At 34.1% G+C, this 10,594-nt stretch overlaps 2 pseudogenes; both read left to right on the plus strand.

Moving 5' to 3' along the window:
* The first annotated feature begins 2,000 nt into the window (after positions 1–2,000).
* LOC127546563 (eukaryotic translation initiation factor 2 subunit 2-like) lies at positions 2,001–2,761 on the plus strand (annotated as a pseudogene).
* A 6,025-nt stretch (positions 2,762–8,786) lies between these two features.
* Positions 8,787–9,546, plus strand: LOC127546564 (eukaryotic translation initiation factor 2 subunit 2-like; annotated as a pseudogene).
* The last annotated feature ends 1,048 nt before the right edge of the window (positions 9,547–10,594 follow it).

The following is a 10,594-nucleotide window of genomic DNA, read 5'->3' on the forward strand; positions in this document are numbered from 1 at the left end:
CTGCTACTGATTAAAGACAAGGGATTCTGAACACAAGATTTGGAAAATGAATAACTGGCCAAAAAAAATTATCTGGGAATGGAGTTTAGACTACTGAACTACAAGATATTGGAATGATAGTTTCCTGTCCAGGGTTGGAATGTACTAAAACAAAGGCGTGTAAATGTCTGCATGAAATCTTGAGAGACAATAGGGCAGAGTAAGCAGAGAGCCCCATCCATCCAAAAACAAGGGGAAAAAAAAAGACTCAATTCTTGCCTCTGACACATATTAACTCTGATTCCAAGCAAGATCCTTACTTCCTTCTTAGTAGCTTTCTAAGACTACATTGCAGAGAAGATGCTGACCTTCACTGAGAGGAATTTTTACATGGAGAATTCCTATATTCAGGAAATCCCAGGCCCAGTCTCTATCCTTTACAAGTAAAATCAAAAGAACTTTAAATGGAAGCTTCCTATGCTTATCTACTCAACCAGATACCATAGAGAATTAGGTACACTATAGTAATTCATTTTTGGAACAATAGAAATGATTGATAGATAGGTAGATATAAAGACACATAAAGCATTTATTGAGGGTTTGTTATATGTTGGGCACTATCTTTAGTACTGGAGATATCAATACAAGGAAGGCAGTCAGTCTTCAGCACCTTAATGGGGGAAGACAACATGTAAAGGAATGCTTGAAAGGATGAGGGAGGGATACACAGAACAGCCAAGGCTAGAGATTTCTGAGAAGTGAGGCTGGAGGCAGGTAAAAGAAGACAAAATCCTACAGGAAACAAAAGTCCAAATAAAGAGCGAGCAATAAAACACTTAACTTCGAATGTTTACACATTAATATATAAAATTATGCAGAAAGGCAGATTTGACTCTGTAGTTATAGTGATGTGGTAAGATGAGATTTATGATGGCAATATGGCTCTTGAGAGGATAATTAAAAGAAGGGGTATAATAACATCACAATTTAAGAAATACTTATGTGATGAAATCTAGGAATGACATTTAGGTAGAATTCAATGCAAGCAGAGATAGAAGGATATTGTTATCCAAATATACTACACAGCATCTATACCAAAAGATGAAAAATATAAGGAGTTGGAAAAGTAGAAGATGAGGAGGAATGATATGATATTAGCAGGGGGTTTTGATTCTCCGTGCATCTGCTGGAGTCCTCTTTCTGTCAAAAGCAGAGCAGCTTGTAATATCTTGGCTTGAATTAATGGTAATTTTATTCTTCCAAAAGTAAAGAAAATACATCAAGAAAGAGAAACCTGTTTCTGGAATGCAAAAGATGGGAGACTTGGGAAGAAGTATCATCTTAGAATTTGTAACAGGAAAAGGAAGGAAAACTGATCATTGTCTGCCTTGAACTATAGATTTGGGGAAAGGAGATTTCAAAGATTCAGAGGAAGGAGGGATATGATCTTATGAAATAAAATTTTACTGTAGAAGTCAATAAGAGGAGAGGAACTCTGGAGAATATGATTCCCAAGACACATATAGATAGAATTCCAATATGGAGGAAAAAGAAAATTGTCAAAGAGACAGATATGAATGTAAAGGGAAATAACCAAGCTACTTTGATCTTTAAAAATATGTAGATGCTAGAAACAAAGCTATGTAATGGAGTATGAAACAATGTTGGTTGGTTGTAACCCTAATTTCTTTTAAAACATATTCACAAACCATTCTTCTAATGATATATTTCAGAATTTTGACAGGAGTTAAAGTCAAGTTCACTAGCTTATAAGTTTACAGTGTCCATTTTTCTTACCTTTTTGAAAAGACAGGAAATTTGCCTTTCTTCAATATTGAATTACTACTTGCATCTTGATATTTCAAAGATCACACTGTTTCATCAAGAACAAGCCATGGTATTTAATAAATGTTTGGTGAATTAAGTTGGAATAAGAACAGGCAATGCCAAATAACCTTAGGAGAGGGAGGAAAGAAAAGGAGAAGGAGAAAGGAGGAGAAGGAAAAGGAGCAACTTTCTTGATGGATGAAAGAGGAAACAACTCAGAAACAAAAGAAAACTGAACCCAAGTCAATCCAAAGATGTAAAAACTAATGAAGGGGATAATAGAAAGATGCTCTTGATGATTTGGATGATTTAAACTTTTTCAATCAAAAGAAAAAGAAGAAAAAAAAGATATTTGATATTGATGAAGCTAAAAGAGGCATAAAAGACCTAAAGATTAAAAGTGATGTGCAAGTACTAATAGAATCGATTTACTTTGACATCATGCTTGGCAATAAAAAAAGGGAACGAAGCATGTCAAATTCCCAGATGAGGATAAAATACTAGAGAGAGAGGAAACTTGGGAAGATGAAGACAGCAAAAAGGATGATGGAATTTCCTTTAGCAATCAGACTGGCCATGCATGGGCAGACTGAGAAAGAAACTATATGTATGATAAATTGCTGAGTTGAATATTCAACATAATGTGGGGAAAGAATCCAGATATGGTTGGTGGAGGAAAAAGGAAATTTGTCATGAGATCTTCACAGGTTGTTAAGGTAGGAATCAAGAAAATGCTTTTTTCATCAACTTCACAGGTATCTGTAAACTATTAAATCACCAGTCTAAACATTCCTTGGCATTTTTATTGGCTGAAGTTGGTACAAGTAGTTTCATAAAAGGTACCAACCAACTTGTTATCAAAGATTTCAACAGACACAGAGAATGTCTAGAGAACATATTCAAGGAAAATGGCATTTGCCACACATGTTGGTTAGTCCTACAGAAAAACACATGACTATTTCCTACAGTGTGAGATCTATTACTTTTGCTTCTCTGTTACTCCATCAAAATTGGGTTCCAGACCATCATAGATAAGAGAATATAATTGTGTGCCAAAATTAACTGATATATTCATCAATGCTAGGTTTGCAAAGTTTTTTTGGAAATATGGATAGACAGGTTTATAATCAGAGTGGAGTTAAAATGGCTTTGCCAGTGTGAAATAAAAGTTTGTCATTTGTCATTTGGTTGGTTGGTCAATGAAATCTTTGGAAGATGCCTAAGATGTTCATGTGTCTATGGAATATACATGATGGGTAAAGGAGATACTTTTTAAAAAGTCATAAAATTTTATAAAATACAAAATAAAGTTTTTATAAGTAAAAAATTAATTTTATTTTATTTACCTGTCTGCATTCTCTGTTGTTTTTCTCTTTCTATCTCTCCTATTGAGAAAACAAACAAAAAACCCCAAATCTATTCAACATATGTAATAGTAAAGCATATTGTGCCTCCCATTAAAAAGTTAGCTCCTTGAAGGTAAGGACTAATTTTGCTTTTCTTTGTATTCCCAATGCTTAACACATAGTAAGTAAGCATATAATAACTACTTCTTGACTCTGTAAAGAAAGACTTTTCTATTGTTTCTGAGCCTGAAATGACTAGGAAACAAAAGACCGAAATGACTAGGAAACAAAAGACCAAAATGACTGTTCTTTCAGTGAAGAAAGAAAGTTATTGTGGACTTCTGGATGGAGGAGAGGTCATGGCCCCCTCTTACATGGTCCAAGGCTCATGAATACATTGTCCAATTCTTATTTTTGTCTCTGTTGTGTCCATTCTTGGATAACTGAGTATTGGAGATTACTATGACCTGGTGAGTCTCCTCAAAAAGTGAGAGCACCACAAGTTCTTATACCAGAGTCCTTGCCAGAGTGTATTGAGGGGTAAAGCTGGGGGTGGGTGGGTGTTGATAAGGGGGTGATGGGCAGCATAGTAACTGAACCCAGTGAGACTCATATTCTTTATACAATCTTGAATTGGTTAGGCTAGACTTTAGTTTGTCCGAAAAAAATAAAGAGATTTCTCTTTTGGAAATTCAAACTGAATTAACAGTATGGATGACAATCAATATAAGGATAGAATAAAGTTCAATTAAAGAAAGTCTAGAAATGCATAAAGTACTTTGAAAATACTGTTATGTAATGCCATCATTGTGGCCATTATTCAATAATTTCTACCTTAGTCCAAGTCATTTGGCTGTAATGCCATCTCCTCAAAAGGTTTTAGGGAAAATTGGCCAGTAAGGCTATCATTTTCTATATTCACACCAACAACCTCATTCTCCTTTTAGGAGGTTATAAACTTTGGTAAATCTCTCTTTTGGGAAACCCTTGGAATTAATAGCCTTCTGCTTAAATTGCCTTCATCTGAATTTAATTTCAGTCATTGTTCATATCCTCAGTGAAAAGAAGTATTAGGTTTTTCTTGGTAAGAAATGCAGATGAGATGGTAAAAAGTAGAAATATGTCATTAGCCTCCATTTTCTCTGAATTGGGTTAACGTTTGCATCTTTATAACACTATAGATCTGTGAGGTTTCTCAGTGAATATGTAGTCTAAGTTCCTCATTTTACAGATGAAGATTCTGATCTTTGACTTCAAATTCAGTGCTTTGTGCACATTGCCACCATGAGATGATGGTTTGTGTTATTTGTTTTCTATGTGCACTGATTGTTTCATCTATCTTGCCATGGGTAGTTTGTAACTCTTGTGATTAAACATGTAATTAAGACTTTAAACAAAATAAGCACAAGAGATTTTGTAATTAGGATGGGGCTGTTACATGAGCAACAGATTTAAATGTCAGCACCACTGGAATTAAAAAATAAGATGTTCATCTTTGAGTTAGGGGCTGGGAAGCATCCTTTGTACATTATTAACAGGAATCAGATGAGACCAGAACTCAATATACCCAGTAGTGATTCCTAGCAGCCTTATAATAGATTTGCCCACGATGATTTTTGGAATGATCTGTAGGCTGGCAGCATACACATGACGTGGTGCAAACACTATTATTTCAGCTTGTTTATTGACTTGTCATTTCATATCTTTCTCTTTTCAATGTAGTATTGTAAATCTGACTCATACAGGAAAAGTCACCATGATCCACTAGCCTGTCAGGAGTTGCAGCAATATTATTATGAAAAATACATTCATTTGTCTATATGGAAAGGATTTAAAGGTTGCTGCATTCGTTTGTTACCACAGTCTGAGCACTTTATCATCTAGACACTATTCAGTAGGAAAATTATCTCTTCTTCTCCAGTCCATTAATGGTACTTTTCCAGTCTTGAGAAATATAAATACTGGAGTGTATTAATGAAAATGACAGCCAAAGTTGATGTAGTAGGGCTCAGAAAGAATGATTAAGTGGCTTGTTAATTAACTTTTTTTGCCACAGTAATTATAAATTCATGCTCATATTTTAAAGTTGTTTAGATTACTGAGGAAAAGTTAGTAGACTGGAGTGAAAATGAGGTGAGTCAGACATCATTCTTTTAATTACATACCATCAACATAACAAAAACATAGACTGAAATTTTGGGAAATATGAAGATGTTAAAGTGTTCAGAATTTTCTATCATTGCATTAGAACATTATCTGCTTTCAGTCTTTCAATCCCCTACTTGAATATCTTATCATTGTTGTTCGTAAGAAAAAGTAAATCCAAGTATCAATGAATCAATCAATAAATATTAGACTTGGGTAAATGGTGGAATACATTTTTTAAAATGAGAGTTGTATTTTTAGTTAACAGAAATTTATTTTCTCCCCTTCCCCCCCTCCTCCCTTATCCCATGGTAGGGGGTGAGGAAACAATTTTCTTATAACCAATATGCATAATCAAGCCTAATAAATTTCTTCATTGGCCATGTCCTATATATATATATATATATATATATATATATATATATATATATATATATATATATATATATATATATATATATATATGTTTCATTCTGTTTCCTGATTCTATTATCTCTCTGTTAGGAGGTAGATTGCACGTTACATGATTGGTCCTTTAGAGTAATATATGGTCATTATATAGATGAGAATTCAAAGTTGTTTATCTTTACAATGTTGCTACTAAATAAATTATTCTCTTGGTTCTATGCATTTCATTCTTTTTCAGTTTATAAAAGTCTTCAAAACTATTTATTTAAAAATTTTGACATTATAGTATAAATTGTTTTTCTGGTCTTTATTCTATATCAGTTCAGAGAAGTCTTTCAATCTCTTTTTGGAATTATTCATTTCCTTATTTTTTTCCTGCACAATAGTCATATGTCACAAAATTCATATGTCACAATTTGTTCAGCCATTTCATTATTTTCCATTTTTTACTATCACAAAAAGAAATGCTAAAATATTTTGCACAAATAAGATATTTTCATCTTTTGGGGGTATTTCTTTGGGGCATGGGCCTATAGGAATTATATAGATGGCTTAACACGCATTATTTAATAATTTTTTTTGTGTGTATGCATGTATAGTTTCAAGTTGTTTCCCAGAATATTTGAACCCATTCACAAGTTGACTTACAATGCATGCTGGTATGCCAGTTCCTGCCTCCTGCCCTCCCCCCCTCCAGCTCCTCCAACTTTTAACATTAATCTTTTGTTATCTTTGTCAAGTTTATTGATGTAAGGTAGAACTTCAGAATTGTTTAAATTTTCCCTTTTCTAAATATTAGTGATTTGGAGCAATTTTTCCCAAGAATTTCTCTACTCAAAAACTGTTTATTTATCTCCTATGCCCATTTATTAATTGGGGAATGACTCTTATTTTTATAAATTTGAATTAGTTCCTTATATATCTTGTAAATAGGGCATGAATCAGAGAAACTTGCTACAAAGAAATCTCCCCCTCTCCCCTCCCCAGTTAATTGCTAAAGATTATAGTCTCAGAAAAGAAACTCAAGACCGTGTTAGATTTCAAATGAGAAGGGAGAGGGACATAGGAGATATTTTCAGCTCTGCTACTGATTAAAGACAAGGGATTCTGAACACAAGATTTGGAAAATGAATAACTGGCCAAAAAAAATTATCTGGGAATGGAGTTTAGACTACTGAACTACAAGATATTGGAATGATAGTTTCCTGTCCAGGGTTGGAATGTACTAAAACAAAGGCGTGTAAATGTCTGCATGAAATCTTGAGAGACAATAGGGCAGAGTAAGCAGAGAGCCCCATCCATCCAAAAACAAGGGGAAAAAAAAAGACTCAATTCTTGCCTCTGACACATATTAACTCTGATTCCAAGCAAGATCCTTACTTCCTTCTTAGTAGCTTTCTAAGACTACATTGCAGAGAAGATGCTGACCTTCACTGAGAGGAATTTTTACATGGAGAATTCCTATATTCAGGAAATCCCAGGCCCAGTCTCTATCCTTTACAAGTAAAATCAAAAGAACTTTAAATGGAAGCTTCCTATGCTTATCTACTCAACCAGATACCATAGAGAATTAGGTACACTATAGTAATTCATTTTTGGAACAATAGAAATGATTGATAGATAGGTAGATATAAAGACACATAAAGCATTTATTGAGGGTTTGTTATATGTTGGGCACTATCTTTAGTACTGGAGATATCAATACAAGGAAGGCAGTCAGTCTTCAGCACCTTAATGGGGGAAGACAACATGTAAAGGAATGCTTGAAAGGATGAGGGAGGGATACACAGAACAGCCAAGGCTAGAGATTTCTGAGAAGTGAGGCTGGAGGCAGGTAAAAGAAGACAAAATCCTACAGGAAACAAAAGTCCAAATAAAGAGCGAGCAATAAAACCCTTAACTTCGAATGTTTACACATTAATATATAAAATTATGCAGAAAGGCAGATTTGACTCTGTAGTTATAGTGATGTGGTAAGATGAGATTTATGATGGCAATATGGCTCTTGAGAGGATAATTAAAAGAAGGGGTATAATAACATCACAATTTAAGAAATACTTATGTGATGAAATCTAGGAATGACATTTAGGTAGAATTCAATGCAAGCAGAGATAGAAGGATATTGTTATCCAAATATACTACACAGCATCTATACCAAAAGATGAAAAATATAAGGAGTTGGAAAAGTAGAAGATGAGGAGGAATGATATGATATTAGCAGGGGGTTTTGATTCTCCGTGCGTCTGCTGGAGTCCTCTTTCTGTCAAAAGCAGAGCAGCTTGTAATATCTTGGCTTGAATTAATGGTAATTTTATTCTTCCAAAAGTAAAGAAAATACATCAAGAAAGAGAAACCTGTTTCTGGAATGCAAAAGATGGGAGACTTGGGAAGAAGTATCATCTTAGAATTTGTAACAGGAAAAGGAAGGAAAACTGATCATTGTCTGCCTTGAACTATAGATTTGGGGAAAGGAGATTTCAAAGATTCAGAGGAAGGAGGGATATGATCTTATGAAATAAAATTTTACTGTAGAAGTCAATAAGAGGAGAGGAACTCTGGAGAATATGATTCCCAAGACACATATAGATAGAATTCCAATATGGAGGAAAAAGAAAATTGTCAAAGAGACAGATATGAATGTAAAGGGAAATAACCAAGCTACTTTGATCTTTAAAAATATGTAGATGCTAGAAACAAGGCTATGTAATGGAGTATGAAACAATGTTGGTTGGTTGTAACCCTAATTTCTTTTAAAACATATTCACAAACCATTCTTCTAATGATATATTTCAGAATTTTGACAGGAGTTAAAGTCAAGTTCACTAGCTTATAAGTTTACAGTGTCCATTTTTCTTACCTTTTTGAAAAGACAGGAAATTTGCCTTTCTTCAATATTGAATTACTACTTGCATCTTGATATTTCAAAGATCACACTGTTTCATCAAGAACAAGCCATGGTATTTAATAAATGTTTGGTGAATTAAGTTGGAATAAGAACAGGCAATGCCAAATAACCTTAGGAGAGGGAGGAAAGAAAAGGAGAAGGAGAAAGGAGGAGAAGGAAAAGGAGCAACTTTCTTGATGGATGAAAGAGGAAACAACTCAGAAACAAAAGAAAACTGAACCCAAGTCAATACAAAGATGTAAAAACTAATGAAGGGGATAATAGAAAGATGCTCTTGATGATTTGGATGATTTAAACTTTTTCAATCAAAAGAAAAAGAAGAAAAAAAAAGATATTTGATATTGATGAAGCTAAAAGAGGCATAAAAGACCTAAAGATTAAAAGTGATGTGCAAGTACTAATAGAATCGATTTACTTTGACATCATGCTTGGCAATAAAAAAAGGGAACGAAGCATGTCAAATTCCCAGATGAGGATAAAATACTAGAGAGAGGAAACTTGGGAAGATGAAGACAGCAAAAAGGATGATGGAATTTCCTTTAGCAATCAGACTGGCCATGCATGGGCAGACTGAGAAAGAAACTATATGTATGATAAATTGCTGAGTTGAATATTCAACATAATGTGGGGAAAGAATCCAGATATGGTTGGTGGAGGAAAAAGGAAATTTGTCATGAGATCTTCACAGGTTGTTAAGGTAGGAATCAAGAAAATGCTTTTTTCATCAACTTCACAGGTATCTGTAAACTATTAAATCACCAGTCTAAACATTCCTTGGCATTTTTATTGGCTGAAGTTGGTACAAGTAGTTTCATAAAAGGTACCAACCAACTTGTTATCAAAGATTTCAACAGACACAGAGAATGTCTAGAGAACATATTCAAGGAAAATGGCATTTGCCACACATGTTGGTTAGTCCTACAGAAAAACACATGACTATTTCCTACAGTGTGAGATCTATTACTTTTGCTTCTCTGTTACTCCATCAAAATTGGGTTCCAGACCATCATAGATAAGAGAATATAATTGTGTGCCAAAATTAACTGATATATTCATCAATGCTAGGTTTGCAAAGTTTTTTTGGAAATATGGATAGACAGGTTTATAATCAGAGTGGAGTTAAAATGGCTTTGCCAGTGTGAAATAAAAGTTTGTCATTTGTCATTTGGTTGGTTGGTCAATGAAATCTTTGGAAGATGCCTAAGATGTTCATGTGTCTATGGAATATACATGATGGGTAAAGGAGATACTTTTTAAAAAGTCATAAAATTTTATAAAATACAAAATAAAGTTTTTATAAGTAAAAAATTAATTTTATTTTATTTACCTGTCTGCATTCTCTGTTGTTTTTCTCTTTCTATCTCTCCTATTGAGAAAACAAACAAAAAACCCCAAATCTATTCAACATATGTAATAGTAAAGCATATTGTGCCTCCCATTAAAAAGTTAGCTTCTTGAAGGTAAGGACTAATTTTGCTTTTCTTTGTATTCCCAATGCTTAACACATAGTAAGTAAGCATATAATAACTACTTCTTGACTCTGTAAAGAAAGACTTTTCTATTGTTTCTGAGCCTGAAATGACTAGGAAACAAAAGACCAAAATGACTGTTCTTTCAGTGAAGAAAGAAAGTTATTGTGGACTTCTGGATGGAGGAGAGGTCATGGCCCCCTCTTACATGGTCCAAGGCTCATGAATACATTGTCCAATTCTTATTTTTGTCTCTGTTGTGTCCATTCTTGGATAACTGAGTATTGGAGATTACTATGACCTGGTGAGTCTCCTCAAAAAGTGAGAGCACCACAAGTTCTTATACCAGAGTCCTTGCCAGAGTGTATTGAGGGGTAAAGCTGGGGGTGGGTGGGTGTTGATAAGGGGGTGATGGGCAGCATAGTAACTGAACCCAGTGAGACTCATATTCTTTATACAATTTTGAATTGGTTAGGCTAGACTTTAGTTTGTCCGAAAAAAATAAAAAGAGATTT

The sequence above is a fragment of the Antechinus flavipes genome, chromosome 2 (genome assembly GCF_016432865.1).
Source record: "Antechinus flavipes isolate AdamAnt ecotype Samford, QLD, Australia chromosome 2, AdamAnt_v2, whole genome shotgun sequence".
In the NCBI taxonomy this organism is placed as follows: domain Eukaryota; kingdom Metazoa; phylum Chordata; class Mammalia; order Dasyuromorphia; family Dasyuridae; genus Antechinus; species Antechinus flavipes.